The sequence below is a fragment of the Plodia interpunctella genome, chromosome 13 (genome assembly GCF_027563975.2).
Source record: "Plodia interpunctella isolate USDA-ARS_2022_Savannah chromosome 13, ilPloInte3.2, whole genome shotgun sequence".
NCBI lineage: Eukaryota > Metazoa > Arthropoda > Insecta > Lepidoptera > Pyralidae > Plodia > Plodia interpunctella.
In genome coordinates, this window is record NC_071306.1 from 1,728,006 (window position 1) to 1,741,681 (window position 13,676).

The window sequence follows — 13,676 nt, forward strand, 5'->3', positions numbered from 1 at the left end:
TGTGACAGGAGTATCATATTATTGTCTTTATGTGATTGTTGTTTAGGGCGATTTTCCTTTGATTGTTAGACGTTACCCGTCATAAACTTTGCCACACATGTTGTCTTGCCTTACATGCCATACCACCTGAATACTGATTGTTTATTTTTTTTTAATATATTAGGACAAATCACACAGATTGAACTAGCCCCAAAGTAAGTTCGAGACTTGTAATATGGGATGCTAAGTCAACGATACTATATTTTATAGCAAATACATATATATATAGATAGATAAACATCCAAGACCCGGACCAATCAGAAAAAGATTATTTGATAATTTTCCATCATGACCCGACCGGGGTCGAACCCGGGACCTCTCGGTTCAGAGGCAAGCACTTTACCACTGCGCCACCGAGATCGTCAAGTCAATCAATCGCATATTTTGCAAAATAATTTAGGTATTTTTAAATGTGCGGTGTTGTTAGATTTTAAAAGTATCCGTGTAATTTTACGACTACCTACCAGCGACAGTGGATTGATAATTAGATTAGATCGTTAACAGTGTGCCGGTTAAATATTCGGTATACATTTCTGGGTTTTTCATTACTTTAAATAAATGCTCTCATACAAACTACGATATGTTCATGCATTCGCGGCCGCATCTGAGTATAGATCTGAGTAGGCGATAGTGTGTAGTCGGTATTAAATTAGCGAATTGCAGGCTTTCATAGTAATCGAATCCAGAGCACAATTGATATCCTTTCAGCTGCGGCCTTATTGTCCTTTATAATGGACAAATGTCTTTGTTTAGATTCCATTTGTTCTTTTGCCGACACATAATGCACGACGATAATTGATACACACACCACTAAAGTACTTCTTTTATTTAATCTTATGCTGAAAATAATTATTTGTTTCATTGTTCATAGATAAATCTATACATTTTTATACTACTAAGCATTTTTAAGAAGACATACCATGTTATTCTGCATATATTTCTTCTATTTTATTCACTGCGACCTTCATTAGAAAATATTATGCAGTTTTCATAAAAACACATGTCTTAATCTGTCCTATATATTGGACATAGTTACCACAATGCTAAAAGATACAAAACCGAGAATGGGAGGCGCCCATCTAAATCTGTTTAGTGAATTATGACTATATTATATACCAGCTGCGCACGGGGGAAACTTCGGGATAAAAATTACCCTATGTGTTATTGCAGTTTATATACTACCTGTGTACCAAATTTCATAACAATCCGTCTAGTAGATTTTGCGTGAAAGAGTAACAAACAAAACAAAACAAGCCGGGGTAAACAGCTAGTCACAAATAAAGTGCCTCGGCGCCAGACAACATGAACCAGCTTAGCTTTATTAATTATTATTCCAGTATTTCGTCAATTATAATATATGCTTACCCCAATATAATTTATTTGAAATCTAGGGGCACGACAGTGATCCCGCAAGTCGAGCAAAAAAAAATAGAAACAATGTACCTATCTTACAAGTAATACATATTATATTAGATTGTTTAGTCTATGGCGCCCCACTCGATTGAAACTCTCGTCTCCAAAACGAATGTGTAATTTTTCCAAGCGGCTCATCGGATGACATAATTCCGTAGTGTTGTATGGTGTGATACATACTAAACAACCTATTCATGTGATGGCCAAGTCGATCTATTTATTTAAAACCTAAAAGATTTTTAATATTGATATGATAATAACTTACGTAATAACTTAAGATAGAAGGTCCCTTAAATAGGGACTAAATAAATCAATCGACTTGGTATTACATGGATCTCACAACTTTTTACGGTGGAAAAACTGAGCTGCGAGACTTGGGTCTTTTACAGCATGTTTTTGATGGCATTTACCTTTTTCAATGTTACGAAAATATAATATAGAAACCAATTAATCAAAGCAACAGTGTTACGACGTAACAATAGACAATAGTAACAGAGAGATATCTATAACTGTCGAGACAATGTAGGAAAACATTAATTGTCCATGGAAATAGGTACGAAATGCGAGAGAATTACATCTGATCCCATTAATGACTATTCTGACACACTGGTGCTGTGTTTGTGCAATATTTTCTTATTTACCAATTTACAATTGACAATGTACCTTACATACACAAACACACACAAGATACAGGCACGCACGCACACCCACACACGCACGCACGCACACACACGCGCGCGCGCGCTCACATACAGACCACGACACGACCTATACACATTTTTGTTAATTGACGTCTTTGGAGAAAATAATAATAATAATAAGCCCGCAGGGCAGCTTGTGGCGAGCTGTTGGGGAGTAGCGACCCCACGGACCTGAGTGCTCCCAGGGGAGGCCCCTGTTCCTCACCTCCGCCTTCCTTCCCCAAGGTCGGAGTGGAAACCGAGAGGTAACAGGACCCCTACCTCTGGCTTGCCTTCACCGGCCGGCCAGAGTGGAGTCGCGAGAGCTATATGCTCGAAGGGTGGAAGTGTAAAATGTCATAACGCCGGGGGCGTCTGACTGGATCACCACGATTTTGCGCCCCGCAGACTCACCTCTCTACACCCTTAGCCGCCCACGCCAATGTTGCCCCTTTGTCGCCAATCGCGGCGACTGATTTGAGGGGCCCATCCAGTGAGCGGCGAGTCACCACCTGCCACTGAATAGTCAGTTATCATGATTATGGCAGGTGACCGAACTCTTTGCAATAGCCCATTCTCAGTTCATCCAAATTTCATTCTATAGACCAGTACTTCTATCCATTATTCTGCAATAGTTCACACTCCCGCCGAGACCTGCTCATGGGCATATCATTTTATTGATATATCCGCGAGCGGGTTTTGGCGGGAGACCTACACAACATCAAAACTCTCCAAAGGGCCTCTACGTGTTGGATCCATATCCCCACGCAAGCCTCTTAAAGGACCGGACTTAGTGCCGTGAATTCCAAAAGAGGAGAAACATAATAATAATAATAGCTTTATTTCAAGACCAAGTCTCATAAATTGTTAATAACTATTGACTATTATCTTATCCGATATAAGACAATTAAAGTATTATGACGACCTCGGTGACGCAGTGGTAAAGTGCTTGCCTCTGAACCGAGAGGTCCTGGGTTCGATCCCCGGTCTTTTTTTGATTGACCCGGGTCTTGGATATTTATCTATATATGTATATGTTATAAAGTATAGTATCGTTGAGTTAGTATCCCATAACACACGTCTCGAACTTACTTTGGGGCTAGCTCAATCTGTGTGGTTTGTCCTAATATATATTTCTGTGGAAAGTGGCATTGGACTGGACATATGATGAGAGACAGCAGAATTAAATAGACACAAATAATATCAGAATGGCAGCCGCGGGATGGAAATAGAAGGAGAGGTGAACCAGCGAAAAGATGGATGGATGATATCAGGAAAATTGGAGGAGCAACCTGGTCAAGAGAAGCTAAGCATAGGAGTGAATGGAAACAGCTGGAAGAGGCCTACGTGTCAAATGACACGCTGATCACTAATCCGCTAAATATATAATGTTAATGTTTTGTTATGCATACTCGTATATGTAAAGTATTGTAATTGTGTTTGGTATCAGCAATAAAGGCTTAAATAAATAAATAAAATGATCTTATCCTAAGTGTTAGTAAACATAAATTAAAAGATTTATAGTATAATTTGTTTAATGTTTAAGGTATAATTAAATTAAAAGGTTGCGGTGAAATTTGTTGCGCCGTTTCTTCTTTAACTGAGCTTTGAAAATCGGCAATTGAATTCGTTAGTACTTTATAGCAGATAGAAGATACCCTTCTACACAGTCGTAAATTCCTCATGGTTGATGGTCGTGGTCATTACGTGGAATGAAACACACAACGACTTTATTGGCTGGTTTGCCATCTCCATTTCACACACAAGTTGATAATCAACCAGAGTGCGCAGATTTCCTCACGATGTTTTAATTCACTGGAAGCAAGTGGTGGTCGATAATAAACAACTATACATGAGTCAGATTGGTATACAAACTCGTGTGGCACAAGTAGGAACGAGTTCAAACCTGGGACCTTTCACAGGTGGGCGTTTTAACTAACCGTGATCACTCACCTAGGTGTTTAAAACGTTTCTTATTAAAAAGCATAATATTGACTAACCTGCATTCATCTGTGTATCACAGTATCTGTATTCAATCAGAAACAATGACACCGACAACAAATAATAAAGATCTCTCAAATAAAAGATCTTTCTAATTGTTCCCCCACAATAACGGCTAAAACAAAAGTTCAAACTCCAAAAATACGCTGTTTAAACACAGCTTCGTGAAAATTCAATAGAAATGCTGATTTACTTGTGAATAATAGATTTTCCTCGGAGCTGCGTGACCGTCCACGTTTTAAGATTTGAATTTGAAGTGGCTTATTTTTAAAAGGACTTCTTACCGTCCTAGGTGGGCGATGGAACGCTACATAACGCGAAACGACGCCGTGCCTGTTTATCACAATAATAACGATATTCATGTCGTATAATATCGCGCTGTCCTTCCGCTTTTGCCGCTTACCAAAAGCTTCTGTATAAAAAACCTCAAAACCAACCTCAAAAAAAAAAAATTAGTTCACAGTTGTAATTTTGCAGCATGTCTATATAATTTCCTATGTGTTTATTATAATTTTATAGTTAAATAATTCGTTTATTGGTTTCGTTTTATTGTAAAATAAGTGTTGCGTGGCTAGCGTTAATTGGTTATAAGTTTCAAACGTGCTGAGCTGGGGCCATTTTGATGCATTTTCTAATTTCGTATTTTTATTAACTGCTGTGATTATGTACCAAATAAAGCATTTTTCTGTCTTTCTTTCTTACCTTATACAATATAGAAAATCGTATCAACCTGGCTTCAAACGCTACCTTATGATGAAACTGAAAATGTTCTCGATTCAATTCTTTAAACTTTCATTCTCGGCTGTAATCTGGCTAGATGGGGTATGCTTGACCAGTCTCAGAACATGTGCGATTGTGGCTTCTCCCCGCAATCGATGGCTCATCACCTCGCCTGTTCCGAGTCCAAACACCTGTACTCGGTCTGACTTGATGGCAGCTTCCGATGAAGCCATCGAAGTGGCTCGGTTCTGGCAAGAATATATTTAGGTAGCACCCAATAGAACGGTGATTTTCCATCTACACGCAAATGTACTTCTTGTACACAAAATAATTGTATTTAAGCCTATATTCAATTCATCTTGATAAAAATGGAATATTTCCCTAAGCCCTACCTCATCAAACAAACCCTAATACAGATAACTTATGCATGTGGCTACAACTTCTGAGTGCCCCCTGGAGACGCCGGCCAATCACGAATATTGCACAACTTCAGTTATTTCCTGAAGCAAGATGGGACATCATTTATCTAAACTTTATTGAAAAAATACTATTTATTACATCGCTAATAACTGTTTTTTTATACTGGTCTGCTCTGTTTTTGAGAGATATTCTATATATGTATATGTAAATATATTAAAATTTAGTTATTTTTATTTATATCAAAATAATCTTAAAACTACTAATCTATTTTTATAAGGTACATAAAAAATGGTCACTAAATGCTCTAATTAAAATTAAAATGATTAAAGGATTTACTTTGATTCTTGGTTTAGAAGGAAAATTCTCGCGAGCGATACCGCTAGTACAATATATAATTTAAAATTTAGATTTGTAAAGGTATAATTCGTGAAAAAATTCTCCGACCTTTTACGACCGGCTGCCTGCCTGACGTCAACCCACGTTGACGACAACGAGACATCGTTGCTTATATAAGATTTTCTTGAAATTTTGCATACATATAGTTTGAAGCACGGATAAGGACACAGGGTACTTTTTGTCCCGAAATTTCCATGAAGGCGAAGCCCCGGGGCGCAGCTAGTTAAAAATAAATTCGTCATAGGAAACTAGACTTAAGTTTAAATCTCAAACGGGCTTAAATTAAAATATTAATTCTACTTAAAGGATTTAACTTTGTTTTAATTAATTCCCACTTAGCTAATTGAGTTTGCACATCAAGTCGGTCTTTTTTGACTGAAGGTCCGTAATTTCTTTCCCTTTTAAGCGGTAACCAGCACATTTTATATTGACACTTGGAATAAAAGACCTATTTATATTGTCCAAATTAAATTATTAGTGCATTAGTTATTTCGGAACGGGTATATTCCGAAATTAAAAAAAAATCTACTCTTAGCGATATTTCCTTGTTCCCAACATTAATCTAGCCGCCATCTTGCATGGCCTGGCCGCCTTATGGGCGTGAGGCGTTAGTGTCAAGAATACGGAAATAGCATCAAGTTTTCAAGTTCAAGTGTTTTTCGCGCCATTTTTGTTTATTTTCATATTACCCCCAAGATAGTTCGTAAATTCCCCAACACGAAAAAATATGATTCGTCATTTTAAATGCTTGATTTGAAGAACCTAATGAAATGTTCAAGATTCTAATTCAAATTCAAAAATTCAAAATTCAAATCATTTATTCAGAAATTAGACCTTCACAGGCGCTTTTTCTCGTCAATCTTTATATTTATAGTTATTTCTCACAAGCTAGAAACTACTGACATTTCGGAACGACCACTGCTGAGAAGAAATGCCGAAATAAACTCATTTGAACAGTGTTGGTCCCTATCATGCCGGATCGGCTTACCATTATTTATTATATATATTCTATATATATTCTAATACAATTAGTCTAATACATCATTTTATTGAGTACACAGAGGGAGAACATCTCTTAGGAATTTATGACGGAAACCAAAGCACCTTATGTGTCAAAGACTATCCGGAGAAAAATTAAGAAAGTTGAACGTATTTGATGTTCAATGGAGTGGAGTGAAGGAAGAAGCCGCCAAAACGCTCAGGTTTGGCGGCTTTGTCAGTATCAGGAGAGAGAATTGTTTACATTGAACAAACAAAAATTGTAAGAGTTGGTTGCATAATAAACTTTGACATTAACTTTAATCTGCGTAGAAACATATAAAGTATGTTTATGTTATGTCACAGATTTGATTCAAGGTCATAGTCGAATGGTACAAAGTCACTCAAAAAAATAAACATTTTGTTACATGTTAAATGTGTTATAGTGATTTTCCTGAACAGGATTCGAACCATGGACCTCTTGTGTAGCAGTTCAGTATGATAAGAAAATAAAATAAATATAGCGTCTTCCTGTTTAAAGTCAACTTTGACGTAAATTAACCTGCGCATAAGTACGCAAAGCACGCCATTTTGTCTAAACGTTAGAGGCGCGCATGTTAAAGTCAATGTCAAAGTTGACTGTTGCTACTTACCCTTAGGATAACGCACATTATCAAACAATTTTAACATGTGCAGAAAAACGCAAAATTCGCCATTTGATCTAAACGTTAGCATGGCGGCATGGCAGCGGGCGGGTTAAAGTTTACGTTAAAGTTGACTGGTGCAACTCACCCTTACAATGTAAAAACAATCTGATCACTATGCTGTTAAAAAGATTCCGTTAATGAGTTTGTTTATGAAATAATCTTTTAAACCTTTTTTGATTTGAGCGAGACGAAACGGGCGTTGTTAATTTTGGTGAAAAATTGTGCGTTCGGGGAATACTAAAAACATATTTATATCTTCAATGAAAATATTTATTATCTTGATATTATTACCATTCAGTTGTATAGAATAGGATAAATTTTAAGGTCTACTTTTACGCTGACCTTAGGCTTCAAAGCCCCGAATTCAACCGCCTCGCGTGAAGATAAGACAGACTGCAGTCCCTAGTGCCGTCAATTTAATCCAATCGTGTTTTTTTTCCCGCCTTTAATTTTTAATATTCAACAGAACCCTTGTCACTCATTATCGGTGCCCGCAACATTGGAACCGAGAAATGGAAGTCAAATATAATTATAATGATTAATTTGAACATTGTTTGAGCTCGGTAATTAAATTTGATATAGATTTTGAGTTCGTTTTCTCTGAAGTTAAATTTGATTTGTTTTATTAAAGTTTCTGTTTTTAACCTATTAAATTGATTATTGATTGATTATCATGAAATTTTATACCTAGATGACCTTTAAATGTATACAAGAATTGTTTTAACAATATGCCCAAAAGACAAATAGAATATTGCATTACATATATTGAGCATTTTGTAAAAAAAAATGTGTACCTAATATAAAATATGTACTTTTACAGCCATTGTATAAATATAATGATGATAAAAATCAACATTTTTGTTTCTCGGGTAGGTAGTCACCATTCTTGGAGAAAATATATATATTTTTTATTAATTTTTTATGCTAAAATTTAAGCGGTAGTGGTGTAATTGTTAAGACGCCCCTCTATGAATCGAATGGTCCATACATAAGTCAGATTGGTTTATAAACTCATGTGGTTATTGTGGAGGAAACCTGCACACTGGTTGATTATGATATGGAAGAAGGCAATGGCAAACCACTCCATTAATAATGCCAAGAAAGTTGTTTGTGTTTAATTACACGTAATGACAACGACCTTCAGACGATGGTCGTCTGACGATGAGAGAATACTAAAATGTAATGAATCCTTAATATATCTACACTCGTAGCTGCTACGTCGTAGACGCTCTACGACGTAGCAGCTCTACGACAAGTCTCCATTTAGTCATAATGTACTTGAAATACTACTATATTTCGAGTACATTGCAGTCACATCGTTTAAATTCGATGTCGTGAATTGTGTTAATCAAGACTGAGTTGCAACAACCAACTTTGACTTTAACCTGAGCGCCGCTGACGTGACAAAATGGCATACTGTGCGTTTTTTTAGGTTAAAATTGAGGTCAAAGCGTACTGTCATTATAAAAAGTATTTGTAATGACACAACCAAGAAATAAGATAAGCTTTTGTTACACCTAAGTGTAATTAATTATAGTAATTACAAATAACAGATATTTTTTTTCTTACAAATAGATTTCATTAATGGAATAAGATTAATATATAATATAATATATTACGACAAATCACACAGATTGAGCTAGGCCCAAAGTAAGTTCTATACTTGTGTTATGGGATACTAACTCAACGATACTATATTTTATAACAAATACATATATAGATAAACATCCAAGACCCGGGCCAATCAGAAAAAGATCATTTTCCATCATGACCCGAGGATCGAACCGGGACCTCTCGGTTCAGAGGCAAGCACTTTACCACTACGCCACCGAGGTCGTCAAGATATTTACATGACATTGTTGATAAAAATAAGCGTTACCTTAACATAATTATATTTTGTGACATTAAATAGGTATAAAATTAACTATAAATAAAAAATATAATAAATAAAATAAAATATAATATAATAAAAATATAATAAAATTACCTATTTCATGCGAGCAAACAGTTTTATTTCTACTCTAAATTGGAACCCACAATATATAATTAACAAAATAATTATACCCTCGGAGGCGAATGAATTCAATACACTTGGACCGTAACGAATTTAAATTGAACCACTCCAGTCAACTGATCGTTCATTTCACTAAATGACACTAATCCATAAATTATACTCATATAACTATGAAAGCGAAATTCTGTCTGTCTGTAACAGACTTTTTGACTAAAGCTTATAAACTTTCACGACTAAACCGCTGGAAAATTTTGATGAAATTTGGATTAAATATGACCCGATAAGTCCACTCCATATATTCGCATTAATATCGTACGAGGCAACTAACATAGCCTTGGCAGCTAATGAGTAACAATCGTATTCCCAAAGAGGGCTGAGACAGGTTATAATATCACAGATGAATTTTGAAAATTTTAAGACTTTTTCTATATACGCTGAATTCAACAAGAAACACTTTTTGTTTAATTTACGCATACGTACAGACGTAGCGGCTTTATAATCCTGAATTCAATACAAAGAACACGATGTTGAGACAACGATCTGATGAAGATAAGGTATCAATGGCATGAAGAAGGATGACAAATAAAAAGCAATCAGTGGAGCAGTTAGCGTCAGTGTTGTTAACCACACGAAACGAAGAACCACGTGACACTGAAAGGCGTTGTGTAGAAACACCACTTTTCAGTGTCACGTGGCCAATGCTTTATCAACAGTACAGGATTCTTTTCAGAATACTGTACGCTAAACGTCCTCTCCCCATTTTTCTTAAAACTCCAGCCTGGCATTATCAACAGTTTTGCGCGCGCCTTCACCCGTTCCAGTTTCCTCTAGACCGCCGAACTGAACGCACGCGTGTTCCATCCAAACCGTACGACATAGCTGTGTAACGTTCGAAATTTGATCTTTAAATTCTGAAACTATTAGTGGCCAGTGTTTTAGTTTTATTTTTTTTTATGAAGACTCTAGAATTATGTGTTGCACAGATGTGGGTGACTGATGTTCGTCATCATAATTAGTGGTGATGGAATGATCATTAGACACTCCAGACGACTTTGAACGTGCAGCGGCCAGGTAAAGTTGTTAGATTAGTTTCATTATAAATTTGTTATTGTTTTCTGTTAGAAATGTCTTGAAAAAATTTTTTTTACTTTTATCCTAATATTATAAAGTTTTTATATTTATTAACGTCAAATCAAACTACTATTAGATTTTAAGCTCTGGCTTGAGGTTAAATCTACGCATGATACTAAGCCAAAACATTAAAATACTTACTACACACACACCACTAATCAATCGTTCTTCATAAAGCATAAAAAAATCCTTACAATAAAAAAAAATTAAATGCTAATACCTATAATTGTAAATTTCCTCGCAACCAGAGTGTATATATTTCCCATTCGTTGTAACTATCCACCCAAGCCACGTACGAGGGTGGATATAAAAACCTCAACAGATTTACGATCGTGATGTTAAGGTCGTTAATCAATGCATAAAAATAACTATGGATTAAAGTATTGGGTCAATGTTAAAAAATTAGTTTTATTTTTAAGAAAGCTACAAACAACAAGCTACTATTGGCAATTCGGGAATGCCTAAAGAAACTCTTTTAAACAGTGTTGATAGGGATATCTTGTCAGAAGGGCTTACCATTATTTTTTCTAATATTATAAAAAAAAACATAAAGTACATGGTAAAGTATTCAAAAAAATCAAGATTTATTTATTTTTATTTATATAATAAAAGAAATATATGTGTAAAATGTATATAAATGTATTTTTTAAGGAATTGTACATTTAATTGATAAATATGCGTTCGGTATTTTATTACAATATATAATAAAATTTATACCTAGTTATATATCTAGGCTATTTCGTCAAAACAAATACTTATATTTGTTTTGACGAACTAGCTTTTAATAACGACTTTACCCGCTATCATCTAGAAAAATTGATAAATTGACTGCTTTGTATTTCAAAAAATCTTTAATAAACATTAATACTACTATTATTGTACTATTGATATGATATGATAAGGTTTTTCACAATAAATTTCCTTTGCGAGTTGTTTTTTTGTACTTTCCATACAGTGTTCTTCATATTGTCAAAGGAAAGGATGTCAAGGATGATATGCGTGCCAATTGTCTGACAACCAGGGATACCCACGACCGTGCAAAATGGAGACAGAAAAGTAGGAAAGCGGACCCTGGGCTCCGACGCTCCATAGCTGAGAGGGAACCGGGAACACGCTCATATGAGACAGAGAGAGAAAGAACGTAATATTGTGAAAAGGCCGGTGTTTAAAAAGCTACATTTAAAGAGAAATTGTTAAAAATTACACTGAGAGGAATTTCCTACGTACGTAAGTCAACGTCCTAAGCTCGCAAAAATAGACCGTTTTTATTTTCACAAAAAAATATCCATTAACCTCTGCCGAAAGGATTTAATAACAAATGCCAGCAATATTTCTATGCGTCAACTCACTTACAACGTCCGTTTACCGAATGATTGTTGGAGTAAAAATTTAAAATATTAAAAAATTGTGTCCGTCGACCAAGTTTTATTTAATCTTTATTAATTTAAAATAATTTGTGATCGGAGAACGAAGACTAAACGTTTTAAATCTTTTTATAAGTGCCACAAGGGGAAAACTCAAAAAGCGCTGGCTTGATGTCGTCAATAATGACATGCGTGACAATGGTATGACAACTATGGACGCCGACCACTGTACAAATGGCAGAAAAGCGGTACCTCTTTTTAATCGAGGTGATAATGCCTTCGCCTACCTTTTCGTTTCACGATCGCAACTGTCAGCAAAGTCACATGCGAGACTTGGACCCACAAAAAACGCTGGAGCCTCAACGTGCCAATATTGAAAATATGCGAACGGTGCAGTTGCCATCAATTTTCCACAATTCTCAGCCACGGCAATGACCTTTTCAGATTGCACTGCTTTGAGCTTCTACTCCACTAATGCTACTCTCATTGAATGGATAATAAATCAAAATCAAATCATTTATTCAGAAATTAGACCTTCACAGGCACTCTTTCACGTCATATTCTGGATTAATTAAAATTTACCAAAGCTACATATTACTAGATTTTATTATTTATTTATGCCTCCTGTCGAGCTGGGGAAACCCATCATGGGAAGGGAGGCCCAGGGAGCGCCGGATTCCTACCGGCTAAAACCCCATCTACCCACAGGCGGTGAGTGTATCGTCTTCGTGGGTGAAAAAGACTTTGTATGCATTGTTTTCCATATTTATGCAAAGTATATTATCCATATTTATATAAACTATATATATATATATATATATATATATATATATATATATATATATATATATATATATATATATATATATATATATATATATATACCTATATATCTAGTTTTGTTGTTCTCCATATAGTTCTGTCAGTTTATCGTTCTCGTGTTCTATTAATTGATACTAAATACTTCTCTCATTGTTCTTACTTACTACTAGCATTTCGGAACGACCATTACTGAGAAGAAATATCGAAAGAAACTCATTTGAATAGTGTTGGTCCCAATCCCTATCATGCCAGAACAGCTTACCAATTTTTTAATATAAAATTCTAAGTATATTTTTGTAACTCCAATATATTTGTATAATTCACCTTGCATGGTCGACAGGTATATTGAAACATAATATTATGATTGTGATCGAGTGCTGATGAAAAAAATAAAGTAAATAAAGTCCAATATTCACCGAAAACGGTCAGATGAGAGAGAGAGATAGTTAGATATCTTTTATTCTCTCTCATATGTGACATATAACAATATTACGCCAGTCATATAGATATCACATGGGATATCCAGACAACGTGTGACTTAGACAGGTTCTGATAGACGAGATGGATAGATTTCAAGTTATTGTCTGTCGTGGCTAGATATTGCTTTGTGATTCGAAACTGTGGGCTAACACATGTTATTGCGACAGATTGTATTGCTGTTGACAAATTTTATGTGAAAACTTAACGTGCTACTAATAAAATATTGTACTATGACATTTCCCGTATTTTAACATATTTTTTAAAACTTTTTTTCAAATCAAATAATTTATTACTTCCTTAATGTCATACAGGTCTTTGTTTACAATAAATAGTAACAATTGGTTACGCACGACGACCTCGGTGGCGCAGTGGTAAAGTTCTTGCCACTGAATCGAGAGGTCCCGGGTTCGATCCCCGGTCATGATGGAAAATGAGTTAGTATCACATAACACAAGTCTCGAACTTACTTTGGGGCTTGCTCAATCTGTGTGATTTGTCCCAATATATGTAT

General features: G+C 35.4%; 1 protein-coding gene across 1 annotated transcript in view; it reads left to right on the forward strand.

Moving 5' to 3' along the window:
- The first annotated feature begins 10,160 nt into the window (after nucleotides 1–10,160).
- Nucleotides 10,161–13,676, forward strand: part of LOC128674994 (5-hydroxytryptamine receptor) — a 75,872-nt gene continuing 72,356 nt past the window's right edge. Inside the window, exon 1 of the mRNA XM_053754040.2 lies at nucleotides 10,161–10,439. The gene's annotated coding sequence lies outside the window, so the exon portion shown is untranslated. The remainder of the gene's footprint in view (nucleotides 10,440–13,676) is intronic.